This window comes from Phalacrocorax carbo, chromosome 2 (assembly GCF_963921805.1).
Source record: "Phalacrocorax carbo chromosome 2, bPhaCar2.1, whole genome shotgun sequence".
Classification (NCBI taxonomy): Eukaryota; Metazoa; Chordata; class Aves; order Suliformes; family Phalacrocoracidae; genus Phalacrocorax; species Phalacrocorax carbo.
In genome coordinates, this window is record NC_087514.1 from 101,399,975 (window position 1) to 101,420,636 (window position 20,662).

Below are 20,662 nucleotides of genomic sequence, written 5' to 3' on the forward strand. Positions count from 1 at the left end.
TTCTGTGAACTGCCTAAGCTGCCATGTCTCCTTTACCCCCTTCCCCTGAAAAACACACCAGAGACAGCCTTCACAGGGATATCTTAGGAGAAAAGAACCGAGACAGAGAATTTAGGAAGTGTTGGCAAGGGAAGCAAATGAGCTGTGATTAAAGTGAACCTGAGCACTGAATAAAGGATCCTTAAAGCCCTTGAAGTTTTAACTAAATACAACTCTCCAGGAAAGTTGGACAGGCTTTTGAGGGGGGAGGATTTCTAACCTCAGAATCGTTGCTGCTAAGAGCTGCTGCTTCCCTTGTGGCTTCAGACTAGAGCATGGATTTCCACAATTATACTGTGAACAGGAGCGCGAGCCTATATTTAGGATACAACACTTTGTGGTAAAAAGCTACATATGGCATATGAGCACCCACTTATGTGCTAAAAATACACATTGCAGCCCAGTTTGTCTTTGAATGAAGTCATGCTTAGGACTGCCATGCTTAAGCATAGTTCAATTTCTCCCTCCCTCTTTAATAATATTATTATTATATTTTAAAAGACTTTATTCAGTGAAAAATTGCCTACTCAGATTTTCAGCACGTGGTTTCCTCTGTACTAGGTCATATGCAACCTGTACATCAACCTAGGAAGGTTTTATGTGGATTTCTTTATGGGAGGTGTTTTTGTTTATTTTTAGGCCAAAGATAGTCCTTTTTCTCCCCAGTCTCCAGACTTCTTGTATGATAAAAAAGAGGAGGTGAGGGGTGGGAGGGAGAAAAACACTGTAATATAGTGCTGTCCTTAAACAATTTTATATATTACTGAGGGTAGAGGAGGGTAATGCTTGCTGTGCTTGCCAGTTTTCATTTAGTTTTGAAATGTTCCTCAGCTGGTGACAAAATTAAAAGAAGTCCTAGTATCTTTCTTTTAAAGAGGAAGGAATATTGCCAGTGGTTTGGGATATCATGTAAAATTTAATGAAAGCTCTTAAATATGCCCCTCATCAAGTGGCTTTCTATGCCTCTGCCACCGCTATGCATGGTGGCATTGGCAGTGTTTCCTCAGTGGGGGTCGGGAGATGGTCAGATCTTCCACGGGGGCAGGTAAGGCATAGGAAAGACTAAGACATAAATTAAACTCTCTGGTTACTGTGAAATATTGTACATTGATGTCTTGAAGGTGCCGTATGAACATGTATTGCATACATTGAATCTTAATTTTTAATCTGTCATTGGATACCGTTACCTTATTTTGCCAGCTCCTGTCCTTCAGAGATTTATTTTTCCTTTAAGAATGCAGAAAACAATCTGTTATATGCTGAATGCTTAGAGGACATTAAATGAGCTATCTTATTTCTTTCTTGCTTCAAAGCATCCTTGTTTAGATTCAGAGAGGGAATAATGGATTCTTAATTCCTTCAATTTGAAAATGTTAGGATTAAAAAAGATGATGTGCTGTTTGTTGATGTTCTTCATTCTTTCAGAGCTGCTGCCAGCAGCATCTCTCCAACTTGATCACTCTTCAAGAGAAAGCTGCAAATGAAATATCTGCAGGCTTTCCAAAATGAAGCTAGATTAAAGGAAGAAGGTGTTTTTCTTCTCTCTCTCACTCTCTCTTTATATCCGTAAAGGAGAATGTTCTGCCTGTTCTTTGAAACTTATTCTAGTGATAAGGACATAATTATATAGCTCCTCAGTGCTTACGTAAATGCATTCAGCAACAGATTTTGGAAACTGGACTTCTGCTCTGTCAGCCTTCATTTTCTCATGCATTTTGTTTATACTAGAGGTGTTCTTTTAACTTTGCACTTCAAAAAGACTAGGGGAGGAAAGCTTCTATTTTTCACTAACAATATCACATATTGATGATGCTGATAGATTTTTCAAAAGCCTTTTACTGGAGAGATGGGAAAAAATCTACCAAAACATCATGGCTATATTGGGTCGGGGGGCATACTCAGAACTGAATATAAGGATTTTTTGTGGTTATAACAGAAGTTTCCAGGCACAGTTGGGGTGTGGATTATAGGCGGCATGGGCAACTGCACTTGTTCTACTCTTTGCAAGGACAGAGGCTCAGACCTGATTCCTACGCAGGCCTGGGGCTGGTTGCGTGCAGCCCTCAGACCTGCATGTTGAGATGGCAGCTCCTGGCTTTCTTCTGGAGAGCAGAAGTTGGGTGAGGTTCTTGCTCTGCATATACATTTGAAGTAGCTTGTGTACCATATTTTGGGAATTCCTTGGTTAGAAGAAAGCAGGGAGGAAACAAAATTTTTAGACTTGGAATTTGAATTCAGATTTTCAAGAGATCTCTGTTGCTTTTTTCCTGCATTTAAATATGTTGCAACTTCACAGAAGTTTTCCCTGTATCTCTTCCAGCTTTTGAGATCAGCTTTAAGTATCCATTCTGAGGCTCCATGGATCTCTTGGCATGGCTGTTTCCAGCTCATCGTTTACTGCAGTGCCAAGTTATCCTCAAGTACCCCATCTTGTTTGCTTGAACTGCCCTTTGTTCATTTCTTTTCTGAATTCATATTCAGAGTGAGATGAAAATTCCCTGCCCCAGTCAACTTTTGGCAGCTAGTCATCTTATTTAAAGTGCTTCCATATTTCTGGAAGAGATGCCATTTTGCGGACTGTAAATTGTGGATACATAATACTAGAATACCTGTTCTGGAGAAGTGTATATCACCATGTAGCAAAATAAACCTATTCCAGTTCTGAACTTCAGGTTGTAGCGTAAGAAGGTTTTGCTAAGAAAAGACATTCCACCTTCAAATGCTGTTATAATCACTGCGAGTTATCTTGTAGAATTATATTCTCTGTGTTATATGAACACACTCAAACCTTCAGCAGTACCAAGGAGACTAAAATGTCCTTTAAAGTTGAATTTAGATTTGAATTTTGGGAACTTCTTGGAGGTAATAACACCCACATCCCACCCCCCAACAGAAAAATAAGCGTTCTGCTCATTGGTGAACTGAGCTGACAAAGGAGTTTGAAGTCCATTGCCATCTGTTTTACTAGATCCTGCCTTAAAACAACATCAACAGACCTTGTTGGTCTTGAACCACTGCTTGATGTATATTTTTTTTCTTTTTTAGTTGCCCCAGAACAATCCATTCTTGAATCCCTCTGTCTGTATTTCCTGGGAAATACATTCTCATCCAAGACAAAGGAAAATGTTACGCATGGAATAAAACTATGCTGGGATGTGATAGATCTGTGAATATTCAAGCATAATATTTTTGGGGATGTGATAGTATATCAAAGAGAAAATTAATTATGTAGTGATTTTTCCTAACACCTGGAGCTCATGCTGTTGCTGCTTCTGCTGCTGGCTAGTTGTTGTTTTTCATAAATCACTCTGTAGGAAAAAAATTAAATCCAGTGAAATGATGGAAAAAAGAAGTCGTGGCTAGGAAGGAAGAAAGCAACATCTAAATATTTAACTACCACCCAACAAGTTCAGAATCTTCAGGAATTTCCATTTTCCTTGGCTTGTTTCCTTGGCTTGTTTCCTTGGCTTACAACTTGGAAAAGAAACCTGCCTAGTAGATAGCTAGGGCAGAAAAATAATAATCTCAGTCTATGTTCTCGATACCTTAAAAAAAAAAAACACTAAACCAAAACAAAAAAAAGCCCCAAAACCTAATAAATGAATTAAAACAGAAATGTCTCCAATCATGTGCTTTATGGTTTGGTCCCAAAGTTTAATGAAGGCCTTTTATCCACTCCAGGGAGTTTCACTGATGCGTGCAAATGAAGCCATTCAGTAAGATCTGTGATCAGGATATTTCCTTTCCATTAAATTTTGATCCTGCCAACTCTCATTTTGGCATTTGGTTTGCACATGTAAACTTACAGGTTCTAGGGAGCTACTGTTTGTAGCACCTTTTTTGAACAATGCTGGGGGACCAAAAAGGATGGGGAGGGATCTTGATTCTTAAACAGATCCCTCTTTCAGCCAGATTCATGAGATGTGAAGTAAGTGGCAGCATTATTTTGTATATATTTTATTTTTTCCAAGTCAGAGACCGCACAGTGTATGTGAGCAGGAGTGCTGTTGGCTTTTACACCCATAATAACCACTATTTACAAATGATTTTTGCATGCTGTGCTATTTGACTTACGAAAGTGCTGAAGAATCAAGGTCTAAGAAAGTAACAAAATAAAACTTCTAATACCACATGCTTGTTTTCTCTGCTTGGGTTTTTCAGCGGTCATTAACTTATTTACTAGGATAGCGGTGGTGCCTCTAACACATTTTTGCACGCAGTGCTGACTGGGTGATTAGTTCTCCTTGTTTTCAAATATCTTCCAAGGAAAGTAAATGCAAACCTCAAGGACTGTGATAGCTTTTATAAGAGGTTCCTCTGTTGTCATCTTTTCTGTGACATTTTCTGCAATTAGATGTATCATTTGACTTTGATCATCACCAAAGAATGTAAAGGATGATCCTTGATTTTTACCATGTGCACTGTTGGTCCCTGGGAGAGTACCACCGTAAATGCACTCATTTATTTCAGTGAGTTAAGTGAAGTCTTTTCTTGTATATAGAAAGAAAATGCTCACAAATGTATTTTGTAGTGGAGCATGGGAGGTTTTTTTTAAATGGTTATGCTTGAGAGTGAGGAGGGAATGTTATGATTGTCACTCCCTGCTGCTAGGATAAACACCTGGATTTATCAAAACATTTGTTCTAATCAGCAGGAGATGTTTATCTACAAAAAAGTTCCCTTGTCTTATGTATTGTCAATGAGTTATATATCTCTACCATGTGTATAGGAAACACTGTTCTTCTCTACTGCCTCAGAAGAATGCCCTGAGCTTCACCCTCAGATTCCTGTGTAGTGATTATTCTGTGGTCACATGGGAGACAAGTCAGAAAAAAGGTATTAGTTTGATGGTGTTCTTTGTCTGCTGACTCCTTTCCTTTCTGTCTTTACATTGCATGAAAACTGTAACCTTGTGTTAAACTGTGAAATTCTTCACGCTGGTATAAAAAAAGCATCTGTCCTTCATCCTTCCAATCCACTTCCTGCTGATGGATGTTGTTCCATGCGTTAGTTTTGTAGAAATGTTGAGGTAAGGGAATCGGATTCTTTAGAGTAAGGCAAAAGACATATATCATAAGATAATATGAAACACAGTTAAGCTATGTTAATGTAAATGCTGTCTTCGTAAATCACATCTTAGTTGTAATTTGGAAAAACCTAAGCTAGTAAAATCAATATATTATGTTTCTGTTTGCAGCCAGTGCAATTATACATTAGTTTCACTAATCACAAACTGACAACTTTAAATTTTGCTGGGAAACACCCTCATCCTAAACCCTATAGCTTTCTTGCACTTCTAGTGGGAGATCCCTGATGGTTACGTAGAATTGTCTTGAAATTTGCGTCAGCATTCCTGCCCGCCCTCCTCACTCTTCACATGATGTCCTCATTGATCAGAGTTTCTTGGTGCGATGATGCTGATGTGAAAGGGCTGTTCTGTGGTGGTGCTCGAGTTCTGTGCATTTCCTATTTCGAACATACTGTGGAATCACAGAATGGCTGGGGTGGGGTGGGACCTCTGGAGATCATCTAATCCACCCACCCTCAAATTAGAAGAACTAGAGCAGGTTGCTCAGGGCTGTGTCCAGTCACCCTCTGAATACATCTAAGGATGGAGATGTCACCATCTCTCTGGGAAATCTGTTCCGGTGTCCGATCACCCTAATAGTAAAAAAAAGAGGTTTTTTCTTGTGTTTAAGTGGAATTTAATATCTCTCAGTTTGTGCCTGTTGCCTCTCATTCTTTCAGTAGGCACCACTGAGATGAGTCTGGTTCTGTATTCTTCATATCCTCCCATCAGGTATTTACACACATTGGTAAGATCCCACTGAGTCATCTTTTCTCCAGGCTAAACAGTCCCAGCTCTCTTGGTCTCACTTCATATGACAGAGGTGCCTGGGATTATTCCTGCCCAGGGGCAGGATTTGGCATTTCCCTATGAACTTCATGAGATTCCTGTCACCCCTTTCTCCAGCCTGCTGAGATCCCTCTGAAATGTTTTCCAAGATTACTTGCTCCATCACCTTTCCAGGGGTCAAAGTGGGGCTGACTGACCTCTAGTTGCCCACATCTTCTTTCTTGAATTGGCATTTGCTTTCTTCTGGTCCTTGTGGACCTCTAACAGTTGCAATGACCTTTCACAGATTATTGTGAGTGGCCTCAGAATGGCATTGGTCACCTTCCTCGGCACTTTTGTGTACATCCCATCATGCCCCAAGGACTTGAGTACGTAGAGTTTGTTTATATCTGATCCTAACTTGATCCTTTTCTAGCAACAGTAAGTCTTCCTTTCTCCAGACTTTCCCATTGGTCTCAGAGACTTGGGATTTCTGAAGGCAAATCTTAACAGTAAAGTACCTCAGCTTTATCCATCTCCTTTGTCACCAGATCCCCATGACTGTTCATGCAGAGGTCCCACATTTCCCTTGGTTTTCCGTGTGTTGCTGGTACATTTGTAGAAGCTATTATTGTTCCCTCCACTTCTCTTCCCAGATTCAAGTCCAGGCGGGCTTTGGCTTTTCTAACTCTCGTGATAAGTGGGACATGAAAAAAACCTAAATGCTTCAGGCTGGCACTTTCCTAGAAGCACTGGTGGGCAAAAGAATCCTGAAAGCTTCTGGGTAACTCATGATGCAAAAAAAATTAGGAGCAGGGTTGCAGTAAACTGGCAAAGGGTAATTTAGTGCAAGGTCATCTGAAATAGCCTTGATGGAAGATGAAAGCGTGTCTGAAGTTTCAGGCTAAAACCATGGTTCCTTTTTTCTTTTTTCTTTTTTTTTTTCTTTTTCCCATTTAACTCTGATCAAACACATCTGGCAAAAATCAGAAGGTCATCTTTGGTTTATATTGGGCTGGAGAGGGTAATGTGCACAGTACGTGGACGGAAGGATAAGAGGGGTACCGCTTGGACTTCATGACATACTTTGGCAAGAAGGGGCAGCAGGGTAGGGACAGCAACTAGTTTCTTGCACCACTATTCCAAGGGGCAGGAAGTGCACTGGGGAAGAGTCCGAAGAAGTTCATTGTGCTTTTCAGACAAGGCAAGCAGCCTGCCTCACCTTGCGAGCATCTTAGATCTTCATAGGGCAGAGAGTTAGTTACAAGACATGTTCCAAAGATCCTAGAGGGGTGTAGGGGAGGTGAGAGTAGCCCCTGCAAAGTCCCCACTATGCTGTGCAGGGTGTTCCTAGGCTGGGTGGACACGTGAATGCCATGCTGATCCAGTGAGGTCAACCTTTTTTTGTCATCTTCTTTTGATGTTGCAGAGACTAAGACTTCCCTTGCTTTAGGTGCACAACAAGAAGAATTTGGAGTGCAACGTGGAGCGCGGCATAGGGTCATGGAAAATAGGCTGAGATGCCCATCACTGTGCCTGAGCTGAAATCAATTGTCCCTGTGTCGTTCCTCACAGATGCTTGTCTAACCTGTTCATATAAACCCTCATTAACAGTAATTTGCCAGTCATCCTTGGCAAACTATTCCAGTACCCAACTACCTTTAACAACAAAAAGATTACTTTTCTAATGTTTAGTGTAGAAATATTTTGCTACAGGGCTGGAGTATGCATGACTCTGAATGTTTGCTTTGTGTGTGGTTGGTGTATGTTGTGGTTTTGGATTTTTGGTGGGGTTCTTTTCCTTTTTCTTTTTTTCTTTTTTCTTTTTTCTTTTTCTTTTTTTTTTTTTTCCCTGGGAGACTCCTGAGTGTCTGCTCACGTGAAACTTAGTCTGCTGGTGAGATGTGTGATGCTGTCGTCTAAAACAGTTCTTGGATGCAGCCTTTTCTTTGGCATACAGTGTACATATGCTTGTATGCTTGCCTGGGGATCTCTTTTTCCTTTGTTATTTATCTTTTGTCTTTCCTTCATGTGCATAATAATGGTCCATTTTTTGCTTGGGAATTTCAGGAGCCCATTTAATAAAGGTGATGGTTAACTTACATACTTGTTGCACTTTTCCAAAGAGACTATGGCACCTCCTAAAATGATCTGTGGAAGTCGTGTTAGAACACGCCCCAACTCTCTTTTGGTCTGAACACTTTGGATTTCCTTCCCAGCAACATGTTACTGTTTCTCCTGGAGCCTAAATTACCTCTTTGAAATTATACCAGCTTGATAAGTGGAGGCAGTGCAGCAGGGGCCATGGAAGGTTTTTCTGGGAGTGTCTCTCTGAGGGGAGAAAGGACTTGAAACACCAAACCACCATTTTCCTGACGTTCAGTGTGGATGCTCTTGGATTTCGAATGCTCTTTTCTTACCAAGGAAATCCCACAGTATTTCCCATGTACTGGAACGGTTTTGTTGGTAGCCCAATAGTCTGTTGTAAAATGGTTCATGAAGGGCAGATGTTTTAAAAGCCTGCACTGGGCTCAACGTGCAAAAAGATGACGTAAAGTACTTCAGCCATGCACCACAGGTTTTACTGTGAGAAGGTATACTCCAGTGAATTGGTTATTAAAGTGCATGGCATCAAGTGCTATCTACTCCTTTCATAAGAGATTTTGTACATAGTTATTAGGCTTCATTACCTGGGTTTTAAGTAGATGTGTAGGGCATTTGGATCAGTTGTCACCGTCTAAGAACAACTCTTAAAATGAAGGCAAGCAATTTGTGCTTAATGTAGTAGAAAAAGGGGGAGCCAGTAGGAGTACTGGCAGGTTGAAATAGGGGGAATGTGCTTGAGGCAGTAATCCAGAAAGGTGATTTTTGCATTTGCATTTTGAATGGATTTCAGGGGGCAAGATTGCTTCTGTCACAGCCAGAAGGAAGGAGATTATCTCACATTTCAGCAACAATAATGAGGGCCCGGATGAGCATTTTGGCTTTATGAGTAGAAGGGGAAGGCAAGGTACTAAAGATACTAAAGCACGCAGAATTTTGAGCCAGTCCTGGGTGCGTGGAGGAGGGCAGAGGACAGAGCCAAAGGTGACAGCCGGCATCACAAGAAAGAAATGATTGAAAGAGGAGAAGGTGAAGGGCGGCATCATGTTCCTCTCAATATCGGGGTGTGTTTTGGCTGACCTGTGGGAAGTTCCCTTGGGCATTCAAATGTCTCTAACTTGACATTGTTTGTAGTGCTGAGTTATATTGACTAAATTCTGCAGTTCATTTACAAACTCATATTTGCAACTTGCTGCAGCCATGCCCCATGGGAGTGTAGCTCACTCTTTCTCTGTAGATTAGGATGCTGATCAGACTACGCCTTTGGTGAAGCATTGCGGTTCATCCCCCCGGTAAGAGAAATGGTGTGTATGAAAATCTAACATACTAGAGTGGAGTCTAGGCTGTGAAAAAGAATGGTCTGCTATTTAGTAGAAGGACAAAAGCATGAACTTCCAAATGTAAACCTTTTGGGTTCTGGTTAAAACACTGGTGGGTTTTTTTTTAAATGTCTAGAAGAAAAACTGAAAATTTTCATAGAAGGCAAATGTATTTTGTGGAAAGCATTGCTTACAAAGAAGCTCATTTTTCTGTTATAAAGAGTTAAAAGTATTTTTCTGCCCATCCTATTTTAATCTCTATTTCCTGTTTGTTTTCACCATTTGTAGACTGGGAAGGAAGCTACTGTGTCTTATGGATTTTCCACACTACTGCTTCTATTTCTGCTGTGAAAAATTAGCCTTTAAAGCAGTATAACAAAAGACCTTTTTGCAGTGTTTTTGGTGGGCTGCAAAGAAGTTGGAACCCATAGAGAAAATGAAGATCAGAACAGTAATTTTTCTCATAAAGTTCATGACAAGTAGGAAATGGAATAGAAATTGTGTGTTATAGAACGCTTTTCACTGTTGCAATTATGATAAGCCCTGGACAAACACATGGTGAAGATGATGCCCCTGAAGGAACATTTCTGCTAAAGCTGGTTCTTGTTTTGGGAAGGACACTTAAGCACTGACATAGCTTTAAATCTTAAGATATATATTCAGTATTAAAATTCTTTGCTGAAAATTCTTTCGGCTTATTAAAAGGAAATATTTTCAAGTAATATACTTAATCATTTTACCTGCTGTCTTACCTTTACCCTGTCAGGCAGCTTGGATTAAGAAATGCGACTGGTTCTGCTTTATGGCTTTTTTCCTGCCCTCACAGAACAGTGCTCTTTTGTTTGGGCTCTTAGCACTTCAGGTGAAAGATTTTAAATTCCTGCAAACCTGTCTTTCCACTTATTGAAGCGGTTTGTGAAAATATTACTTTTCACAGTAAGATTTTTGTAATTACAGTGTATTTGCTTTTTCTGTTTTCTCCCCACTTTCCCAAAGTATTCATTTCTTCTGTAGGGGAATACTTTCAGTGATAGATGCACTGGGTTTTTTGTGTGGTAACAGGTCTTTGATCACCTTGACAATATGAGGAACAGCTACAGCAGAACGTAGCCCAGGGCTGAAATCTGTATGTAGCAGGCCTGCTCTATTTTTTCTTGTTTTGTGCGTAGGGCCTGTGAACGAGCAGAAAATCTGGGAGCCATCTGGACTCGCTCTCTCTGCTCAGGCGAGGTCTGGGAGGCTGGGAATCCTGCATCACTTCTGGAGGGAGTGTCGGCTTTTTTTTTTTTTTAATTGCACTGTGGGACAACCCCAAGTTTTTCCCAGGATTGTGAAAACACACAGTCTGTCTTTCCCAAATCTTTTGAGGTTGCCTTTTTTCCTGAGGAAGGCCATGAAAATCACTGCATAATGGGCTTAGTTAAAACATTAATGTCAGATGTGACTTGAATAAACCCTGGAGCTAACCCCACATGGAGCCTACTTATTTGCTTTAACTGAGCGAAGAATTAATAAAATAAGTTGATTTCACTGAGGTTTTCTAATCAGTTGAAAATATTTCTTTATTCTTGGAATGATAAGGAATAATTGCAGAGAATCATTCTGAATACCTTAATATTTTCTCCTCCCAAAATACAAAATCACAAATACAAGGACAGCGCATATAGAAAAGAGACAGTGTCCGAGGATGTAATTACTGGAAAAAATATTTAAACACAACAAATATTCAGCTTTTCCTGAATGTTTGCTTTGGATTCAAGGTTGCAATAGATCCTGTTTTATGTGTATGTCGACTGATTCTGTGTTGCAAGCAGGAATATGCTAAATACTTATCCTTGTTTACCTAACACGGCTGTGGACTCCACTTCCTTGGGAAAATGGTGATAGAAGTGTGTCCCTTTTCTGTTGAAAGGAAATCGGCATTTGTCATTTAGATACTGAGATGCTGCTATTCCAAACACTTTCAACCACATCCATTTTCTGCAGAAGACTGAGTAGTAGAGGTAAGATGCGTTGAGTGAGAAAGCACGACAGTGAAGCCGGTGCCTTGCCTCCCTCCTCCTCTCACCCCCTTCCCAAACTACCATGAAGTAATGAATGTGCGTTAGTTATCTGCCTGCAAAACCAGCACTGACAGGAAGCACTTAATTCACCTTACAGTAAAACTGAAGCATGGATAGCAGTGGGGAAACTGTAGACTTCATCCTGCCACCTTATTACCGTACGTGCCTTGTGTTCCATGGATTTACAGTGGTTTTTTAACCGATGACCCCCTCATTATAATCTGAATAACAAAAAAAGCAAATTACATTTCTGTTGCTGAAGACAAGGCTGGGGGAATTCCTGACTCACCCCTACTGAATATTGTTTTGTTTTGTTTTGTTCCCCACCTCCCTCCCAAGCTGGGGCGTGGAGGTGATCACAGCTTGCAGCGGCTGCCCTCTGGTAATGACAGTGATGTTTCCTCTTACTCAGGTTGGGAGTGGGGGTTGCGGGACTGAATTTCCTATTCATTGAAGATTGAGCAAAACCAGTTTTGGAGGTAACCCTGTAGAAACATTCCGTACAATCAATGTACTTACACTAGCCTTTTGATACTTTGTTTTAAATAATGATGATGAAAGTTTAAGTGTTTAGATTCTTAGAACATTCAAAACATGAAAATTATTTCTAGTGCTGAATTTCAATGACATTAGAGGTCTGGAAGAGAACTGTTCAAGTGTCCACTTCCAGTGCGCTAATGTAGCACACTCATTCTGGTATGATAGTTTTATCATGCTGATGTGAGGTGTCAAACCGATGGGTGAAGGTTTTCCTGTAATCTGAAGGGTTGTGTTTGGTTTTTAATACATATTTTTAAAAGGTTCCTCTGTCTTTTAAAATATTTGACACTGTCTTTTAGTGGGACAGCTCTGTTGGCTTCCATTGCAGCAGAAAAGCTTTGTACGTTGCCATCATTAACGTATTCCACTGAGCAAGGCGGCAAGCATTAAGATGTGATCTGCTAATACGCTCAGGCAGAAGGCTCGTCCGTACATAGAATACTAATTGGCAGAAGGCTCTTCCATACGTAGAATACTAATTGGCAGAAGGCTCTTCCATACGTAGAATACTAATTGTCAAAATGAAAGCCAGTGGTTTTTGCTTTCTGTTTTTTAATGCTCACCAGAAGCTCCTGTGACCCTGACAATGCAATTATACCCAAAGGAGAGATGTCCCAATTTGTCATTGAGGTAGCTTTGGCAATGGGGGCTGATGCAGCAGTCATGAGGGAAAAGTGAGCATGCTGTAGCATTAAAGTTCATTTGATAAGATTTAAGTGATGACTTTTAGTGGTCCACCAGCTTTTTACCAGGACTTGGAATGTTTTGCAAGGTTGCAGCTTACATCAGCTTTCTTCCCTACTAAGGCCTGAGGTGGAGTTGTCGTCTATTTGCGAATATCTTGTTTTCTTAGGAAACTCTTGCCTAAAATTTTTTTCCCCTCTTGCTGCAGGCCAAGGAGGGGGTACTAACATTTTCAAGTAGGCGATTATTCAGTATTCAAAGCTATTAATCTAGGGTGGATGAGGCATTAATAAAGGTAAATACTGTTAGCTATCATCTCATGATAAGCTAGCAATATGGTAGAAAGGAACAGATCGGCCAAGCTTCCTCTGGCTTCTATTTTTAGGACTTGAATTTTCATCTGCTTTAAAAACTTCTGTCGTTGCTCTGGTTTTTATTGTTTGACTTGCAAGTTTATGCTGTTGCCTGTTTAGCTTCCATGCCCATGAGTTAATTTCTCTTCCTTTACATTCTTCAGGTGCTTAAAGATAGAGTGAGTCAGTGTTTTGCAGGTGAAGGTTTAGACAAGTTATGGATAAAATAATAAAGGTTCTGTCTAGATTTTTATCTCAGTGCAGCAGAGGCAGATGGTTGAGAGACGAAGATGAATCTGGGTGGTCTTGATGTCAGAGACTGCCATGAGGATGGATGTTCACAGCTGGGGGATAGGGAGAGAAAAAAGATCCTAAAATCCTGAAGTAAGCGTATTAGCCCTTAGTTTTGCTGTGCAAGAAACTTATCTTATTTGAAAAATAATCCAACTAGCTATTTTAGAATTGCTTATCTTAAAAGCAGCAGCAGATAACAGTAATGCAGTCAGGAGTACTTCGCTTACTGTGGGGGTAGAAAAACTGTGGTGCAAGAGTAAAGACCTGTTGGAAGTTAAGCCTCATCACCCCTCCCACACATATATTTGGTTTTTTAACAAACCAGGTCTTTACTGGGTTCGGAGCATTTTGGTGGAGTTTATGGAAAAGTGCATTACTAGAGCTGAAACTGAAGCGATTTCATAGTTTATTTTTAGACACTTTGGATTGAAGCTTGTTAATTGAGGGCGGGGGTGAGAAAGGAAGGTTTGCTTGGAGTTGGGTTAAGCCAAGGTTATCTGCATTTGCCTCAAGCCTGGAAAAGTTGGCAGGAGAATTGACTAAACTTTGTGAACTTGCAGAGGCCTGGCCCCTTAACACGCTCATGCACACACACACCCGCGTGTATGTACACACACACACATCCTTGAACGCTTTCTCAGCCTTCCACGCCAGCCAACTTCTCTAACAAGCATACCACAGTCCTTTCCAGCCCACGCTAGGAGGATGTTAAATACTTTTAGCCTAAAACTCATGCTCCCTCCTCCTTTTTAACTTTCCCATCCACCCCCTGTACGTTCCCACTGCAGGGAAGGATGAGTGCCGTTTTCTCTTATCTCCTTGGCTATGAGGGTAGTTTCACAACTGCTCTGTGTTTCAGTTTTTCACCTACCACAGACTTAATGTATTAAAGTGGGCCAAATCTGGCACTCCTTATCCCAGACAAAGGTTTTATTGAAGTCTTTGGGAACTGTGCCTGGGACTCAGTGAGATTGCAGGCAGTGGTATGTAAAAGAGGTTTCCACAGTGGCTTGATTTGATTGAAGTAACTTTTTTTTTTCCTTCAGTGGAGGTAGCTTAAGACAGAGCTTTCAAGTCTGAAAGTGTCTCTTACAGTTACCTGGGAAGAGGTTTGAAGTCTCTCAGTGTTTTTACATCTTGGTGTATCAGTTCTCAGCCATTTCTACTCTTCATCTGTTTGAAGGCAAACCCTGAGATGCCATTTATTTCACCTTCCCCCTTCAAGGTTAGTCTGGACAGTTTCAGAAGGGGTAGCGACAAGACAAAACCAGTATCCTTCTGAAAGGAGAAGTTATGACAGCTTGTTATCGGGTAAAACTGATTGTCTGCAAGTGATGTGATGAAAGAAACAGCCTGGCTGATACTCTGACTTTACAGCACTAATAAAAGACTCCGGCGTGGGAGGGGGGGGATTTAAACCTCCCTTGCATGGGCACGCATACTCGTGCATTCTCTCATTCTAGAGGCAAAATAGTATCAGGGTGAATTGCCAGTGAAGAGGGAATTGCTCTGTGGAGTTAGCACTGATAGCCCCGCATGGATTTAGGCAGGAAAAGTTCTCCTGTCCGTAAAGCACCAACCTTGCTAGGAAACTCATAGCTGGGAGCCAGCCTGTTACCTGTAGAGCTTTTCTGTATTTATGGTAAAAATATGATAGATATATTTCTTTTAAGGGTTCAAAGGAAGGAAATTGAAAGGGAAAAATTTCAACCCTGTCAAAACCTACCAAAATACCAACATGTCATCTCCTGAATAGGGTGTGCAGTATGTCCTGCACAGGGAGGTGCTGTGGTAACCAAGGGAAATTTAAAGAATTGAAGTATAGTAGATATACTGGTTCCCCATTAAGCAGTTAAGAATATTAAAATCAAGCCTTCTCTAAGAGAGAAAGAAATTGGAATATGATGCCTTTGCTGACAGGACATTCATTTCTGTCTGAGGCACCATTCATTATGAGGGTACAGGAAAGCAATGCTAGTGGCATGTTCTTTCACCCTATGCTTTTTTGCTAATGCTGATATCCTAAGTGTCTTTAAAAGCCTTGTGCTCAGGTCAGAGCTGCAGATCTGATCTGTTCCAACTTGTGGGCTGCAGCTGGAGATTTGCCATCTAGAGTGGAAGCTTCTTTTCTTCCAAACTTGAAGGTAATCTAAAAATCTGGTGTACCACTTGCAGTTGGAGAGAAGCTGGAGAGCAAATTACTTCTAGTTGGACTGTGGTGAGGCCACGAACTCATCTAGCATCTAGCGAAGGGATTTTTGTGGTGGGAGGAGGTGGAGGCAGAAGCTGAGGATTCAGCCCAGTGAAGAGGCCACAACATTGCAGCTGTGGCAGGTTGTTGTAATGGCTTCTGTAATTTACTGGTGCCGTATGCGTGTCTTTTCCACTGAGCTTAAAAAAGCTTTGTCTCTAACTACTGGGTCTCCCAGAAGAAACCGCTTTAGTACTTCTTGTTGTTTTTTCCTGTGGAAATGTTGGTGAACCTCTCTGTCCTGTTTCTTGACTCCATCAGTTCTCTTGGCAATGCTGCCTTGTCTCTGACTACTCGGTGACTTGTTCCCAGTAGCACCTGTCCTCACAACTCCTGCAATGAGTGTATGCCTAGAATAGTGTTCTCAGCCACTTACATGTGTATTTAACTGAAGTTCATGAAGGCCCATTGAACAAAGTTACCAGAACTATACTACGAAAATGTACTGGTTTTCTGTGTGTGTGTGTGGTTTTTTTTTTAGCAGAGACATGTTGTGATTATTTAGTCATGTCTGGACATAAGCACTGGGTGTTCTTTTGTTTTGTTTTGGGTTTGTTACTACTGGGTCTTTCCATAGTGTGTTATATATAAGAAGGAGCTGGGGCAAATGCCTTATAGCACAATGAGGAAAAAGAAACCTTTTGTGTTATGATGGGCTATAATTTTTTGAAGCAATCATATCTACGTCTTTTGGAGTTTAATCTGTGCCAAGATTTCTGTTTGTGGTTTCTTCGTGTACTTGCATCATGCCATTTCATTCCCACAACAGTTTTTTTTTGCTGTGTTCAACTTTTTGTTTCAGTTGTGTTACATTTTTACTTTTTTTCCTACCTGAAAACAAAACTTCTGTTTTGATTTGTCTTTTGTATTTTTTTCAGTGATGGAAATGGAGTTGAATGTGTTGGACTAGTGGTTGAAGTTTTATTTTTTATGACATTGATTTTTACAGTGTAATTTCTCCAACAATTAACATTCCTCCAGGCTGAGAATAGCTCTAATGGAAGCCTGTCTGTGAGCTCAGAGAGCAGCAGAAGTGGTCTGGGAGTAGAAAGCTTAAACGGTAAGGTTAAACAGGTCAAATGAGAAGAAACAGTCAGTTGAAAGAAGTGAACAGTACAGGGGATTAGAAGAAGGCATGAAGCTTAATGGCCGGGTTTCGCAGTGAGGTTGTTACGTACACGTAGGTAAATTCTTTGTTTTGACATCAATATTCAGAGGTTTGGTTTTGTCTCTGTAGAAATGCAAAAAAGTCTTTTGTATTTTTGTAGAAATACAAAAAGTCTGATTTCTTGCATGTTATCTTTCCCAAATACCTTTGACTCGGTGAGATTCTGCTGTTCTCCATAGTTCTCCATAGTTCTTTTCAGACTTCCATTCATTGAAAAAGAAAATACTTTCACTTAGCAGACAGGTGATGGTTTGCTATCTGCCTGTTGCTCTCTCACAGGTGCACACAGACTCTGTTTCAATAGTAAGACACCACAGATGTTATCAGTTTGTTTTTCCTCTGCCATGTACAAGCAGAGTCCAAGATCAGAGAGAAGAAATTTCGTGTTGACCTGTGGTTGTTTCTGAAATATATTTGGCTCTTGACTTGATGAGTTAGTTGTCTTTATCTACTGAGGCAGATTTTTTGTCTGTGATGGCGAAATCAATTTTTCCATCATGCACTAGTATAAAGGAATGCTATGGAAGATCCCTACAAAAACTGTTATGCTGTCTGTGGCTTGAAAAAAATGGTGATACGCTAAATGTTCAGGGTACACTTTCTGGCTGAAATACGTTAGCAGTGGATTCCAGGAAGGAACAAAGTTGAAATGTGTAGTACATTAATTTCTCTTATTCCTTGTAGGTGACTTCCCCATATTTAAATGTAACAGGGCAAATAGAGAGTATAAACATGTGCCGTGTGTGATGTAAGAGTGAGAACTGGAGGGTGCAGCTGGCTGGGATTCCTTGGTTTCCCTCTGAGAGATGATCTGTTGAGTCCAGTCGAAGTTTTGCGCAGGGTGTTCAGGGTTGTTGCTACAGGTCACCTTCAATGGGATGTAATATTATTTCTTTTCTCTAGTGAACAGAAGCGAGAATCAGTTTCTTTTCTAAAATTCATTGAACTTTTGCTGATTTGTGATCCTATGCTAATGTGTTTACATTTTATGCAGAAGCATCTTTCCTTGTCTTGTTATGTGTAATGATAATGAGTAATGAGGAAATGGCTTCATAGGTGATAAAGGACATTACGAAAGTCCTGCTGTGAGTTAACTGTAAGCTAAATTGTGTTCAAATCATCAGCCTTGGGCACAGCTCTCCTGCTGTGTTTCATCCTTCCTTCCTCCATTCTCTGCTTTGCAGAGAATAGGCTTTGCAACCTGGTCTCTGCCAAGAAATCATAAAGCATTGGAAGGAAAATGGGAGTTAATTGTATTTAATGGCAGGTCTGGAAGGGGGGAAGGGAGATAACGTTTTAATATCAAGAGCCAGTGTTGATTCTGAATATACTTTAAAGAATATATCCTTTAGAAATATTGGTCATCTTGGCAAAGTACCATCATGGTTTGGTTTTTTTTTTGTTTTGTTTTGTTTTATTTTTTTTTAAATATGAATTCTGGAGAAGCTAACACTGGGCCCACTGAAAAAGCTTTCTTTCCTCTTCCTTGTATCTCTCTCCTCCCTTTGCCCCCTAAACAACTGACTGATAAGCAAAAACCTCAGAACCAGCTGTTCCTGCCTTGGTGGTTGGAATAGCTTTTTCTGCTATAATGTAGAATACGCTAAGCTCTGACTGCACTGACCTCTGAGGAGGACATCTCTTGTGGATCTTTGTCTCTCCTGGTGCTCTGGAGTGGTGGCAGGTCCACATGCACCATGGCGGCGTGCTCACCGGCTCCCTTGGCCAAGGTCCCCTTTTGGCAAGGCTGGTACGCTCCGGTCCGTCCCCATGCGGTGTCAGAACCATGGCAGAGGATGCCTACACGGACTTGGAAGCACTCCCAAACCACAGACACATATACCTCGTGGTGCGGCAGGGTTTGCAAGGAAAGGTTTATGGAGAGTTTAGGACCAGTCTCCCCAGCACTTTCTTGCTGCAGAACTTGCTGAGTCATCTCAGAGTAAGTTGGTGCTTTTATGTAGAGTAGGGTAGAAATACCAACTCAGGTACCAAAAGTGGGACTATACCACAGCTCAGAGGCAGCACAGGGTTGATGTGGCTGTTAGCATTCCTGGAGCCAAGTCACTTACTGCCCACTCAGAAATCAAGTCACATTTGGTACTAACCTCTTAACCTGCCCCACGCAGAGCTGCAGATGGGCTGCTTTTCCACCTCTCTGTTTGTGGCCTCAGTGGTTTCGGTGTACCACAACTAGATGCCCGCTGTCCTGCTGCTATCCATGCCACCTTTGCTGGAGCAAGCTGCTTGGCACACACTTCATGTCTGCATCACGTTGCGTCTCGCAGACTAGGGGTGTCTGTCTCTAAATCCCCTTGGTTGTGTTCTCCCTGAACAATGCATCAGCCCGGTTTAGGGAGCTGCCTGCTGCAGACCCAAGAGCTGCTGCAGACTTTCCAGGCCAGGGAGGTTAGGTCCCTCCTTGGCTTGCCAGGGAAGCCGGTGGGAACCACAGCATTAGGGACTGTGTTTCTTCGCCAGCTATTTGAATGTTATGTTTTCATGAAACATTTTTGCTCAGCTAATGAGGATTTTTTTTTTTGGATGAATGAGATTCTTGTCAGAAAATACCACTCAGAGTTGGGAAAGGAGTTAAATAGAAATATATTGTTACAATAATACCAGAGAAAATTTCCAAGCATGATCTGAATGCAAGTCTTGATTTCTTTTGCTACGGGTCAGGGGAGTGTAAACTGGCCCTTTCATCTGTGTAGTGCTGGATTCTGAGACAGAAATGCTTGGTATTTAATATTTGGTATTTTATTTTAACTATCTCATTACTGAAAAGTAATAATTAAGATCCAAACAGTATCTATTCTGGTAATAATTAAGTGGCTGGTCCAGTCTCAGAAGTTAGAAGGCTCTCAGCAGTTAAAGACTGTGAGCTTTTATCTCTGGCAACTTCTACTCCAGCTATGTAACTTACAGCAGAAGGTGAGATTCAGAATGGCATAGTTTAAGTAGAATTTGGTATATTAAATAATGCAAGAGACATGGTAGAGAATTTGTTTCACTTGTCACCTTTCAATGCGAAGAAAATGAAATTTACTTAGGTTTTAAGTATACAGTGCACAAGGCTGGAGTCTTAGTATCCTGAGATTTTACTGAATATTTTATACCAAATATTATACAAAAATGATCCACTAAATAAAGATTGGGTAAGAAGTTTTGAGTACTGCAGGGCAACTTCCTTAAAAGTGTCAAAATATGGAATGTACTCTTACTTGCATTTTGTCAACTTCTACCCCATATAAGAAGTTTGTTATGGTAAAAGCTTACATCCAAAACTCCCTTGCTTTTCTGAAGCTGATGGTGTCTCCCTGAGGTCAAGACATTTTCATGATTTTTATACTTTATATTCTAAAAGAATGATAGTTGAAGATAAGCCAGATATATTCTTCCCTAAATGAATGTGATTAAGCTCATCATTTAGCTTATTTCTGAATAGTCGCTAATTCTTTTTTTGAGGACTATGTAAAAAATATAGCTTTCAGTTTTGCCTTGCATTAAATATATAGACTTACTTGTTGCCAGAATTAATTACACCTATAAAGAAAGTACATAGTTAAAAGGAAGAGGTGGAAACATAGGAAGCTATTTCCTTTTGAAATCTGACCACTTGAAACCACCAATAATGTCTGGAAACCTGGAAGCTGATGCTTCCTATGGTTTTGTTCCTACGGTCATTATATTTCTTAGTGCACATAAATATTTTTTTTAAGAATGAAAACTACAAAAATACAATAGATTATTTTCATAATTATTTTTTTTGTTTTCTTTCAGTGCTTAAAATTAATATAAAAGCGATTAATTATGTATGTTATGAGCAAGGTTCCTTCTCTGAGCACTTTGGAGCAAGATGTTCTACTAACCTGTGCTCAGAGTCGTGGTTCAGCTGCAACTTAGTACAATAAGACAGAATCAAAGCAGTGTCAGTTCTGAGGCCATTTTACACATGGTGATCAGTGGAAGGATTTAGGAGTGTGTGCATTCTTGGATGTGTTGTGATATC

General features: G+C 40.6%; 1 protein-coding gene across 4 annotated transcripts in view; it reads left to right on the forward strand.

Annotated features, from left to right (window-relative positions):
- LOC135312009 (uncharacterized) overlaps positions 1 to 20,662 on the forward strand; it is a 265,067-nt gene that overhangs the window by 110,655 nt on the left and 133,750 nt on the right. The window lies entirely within an intron of this gene.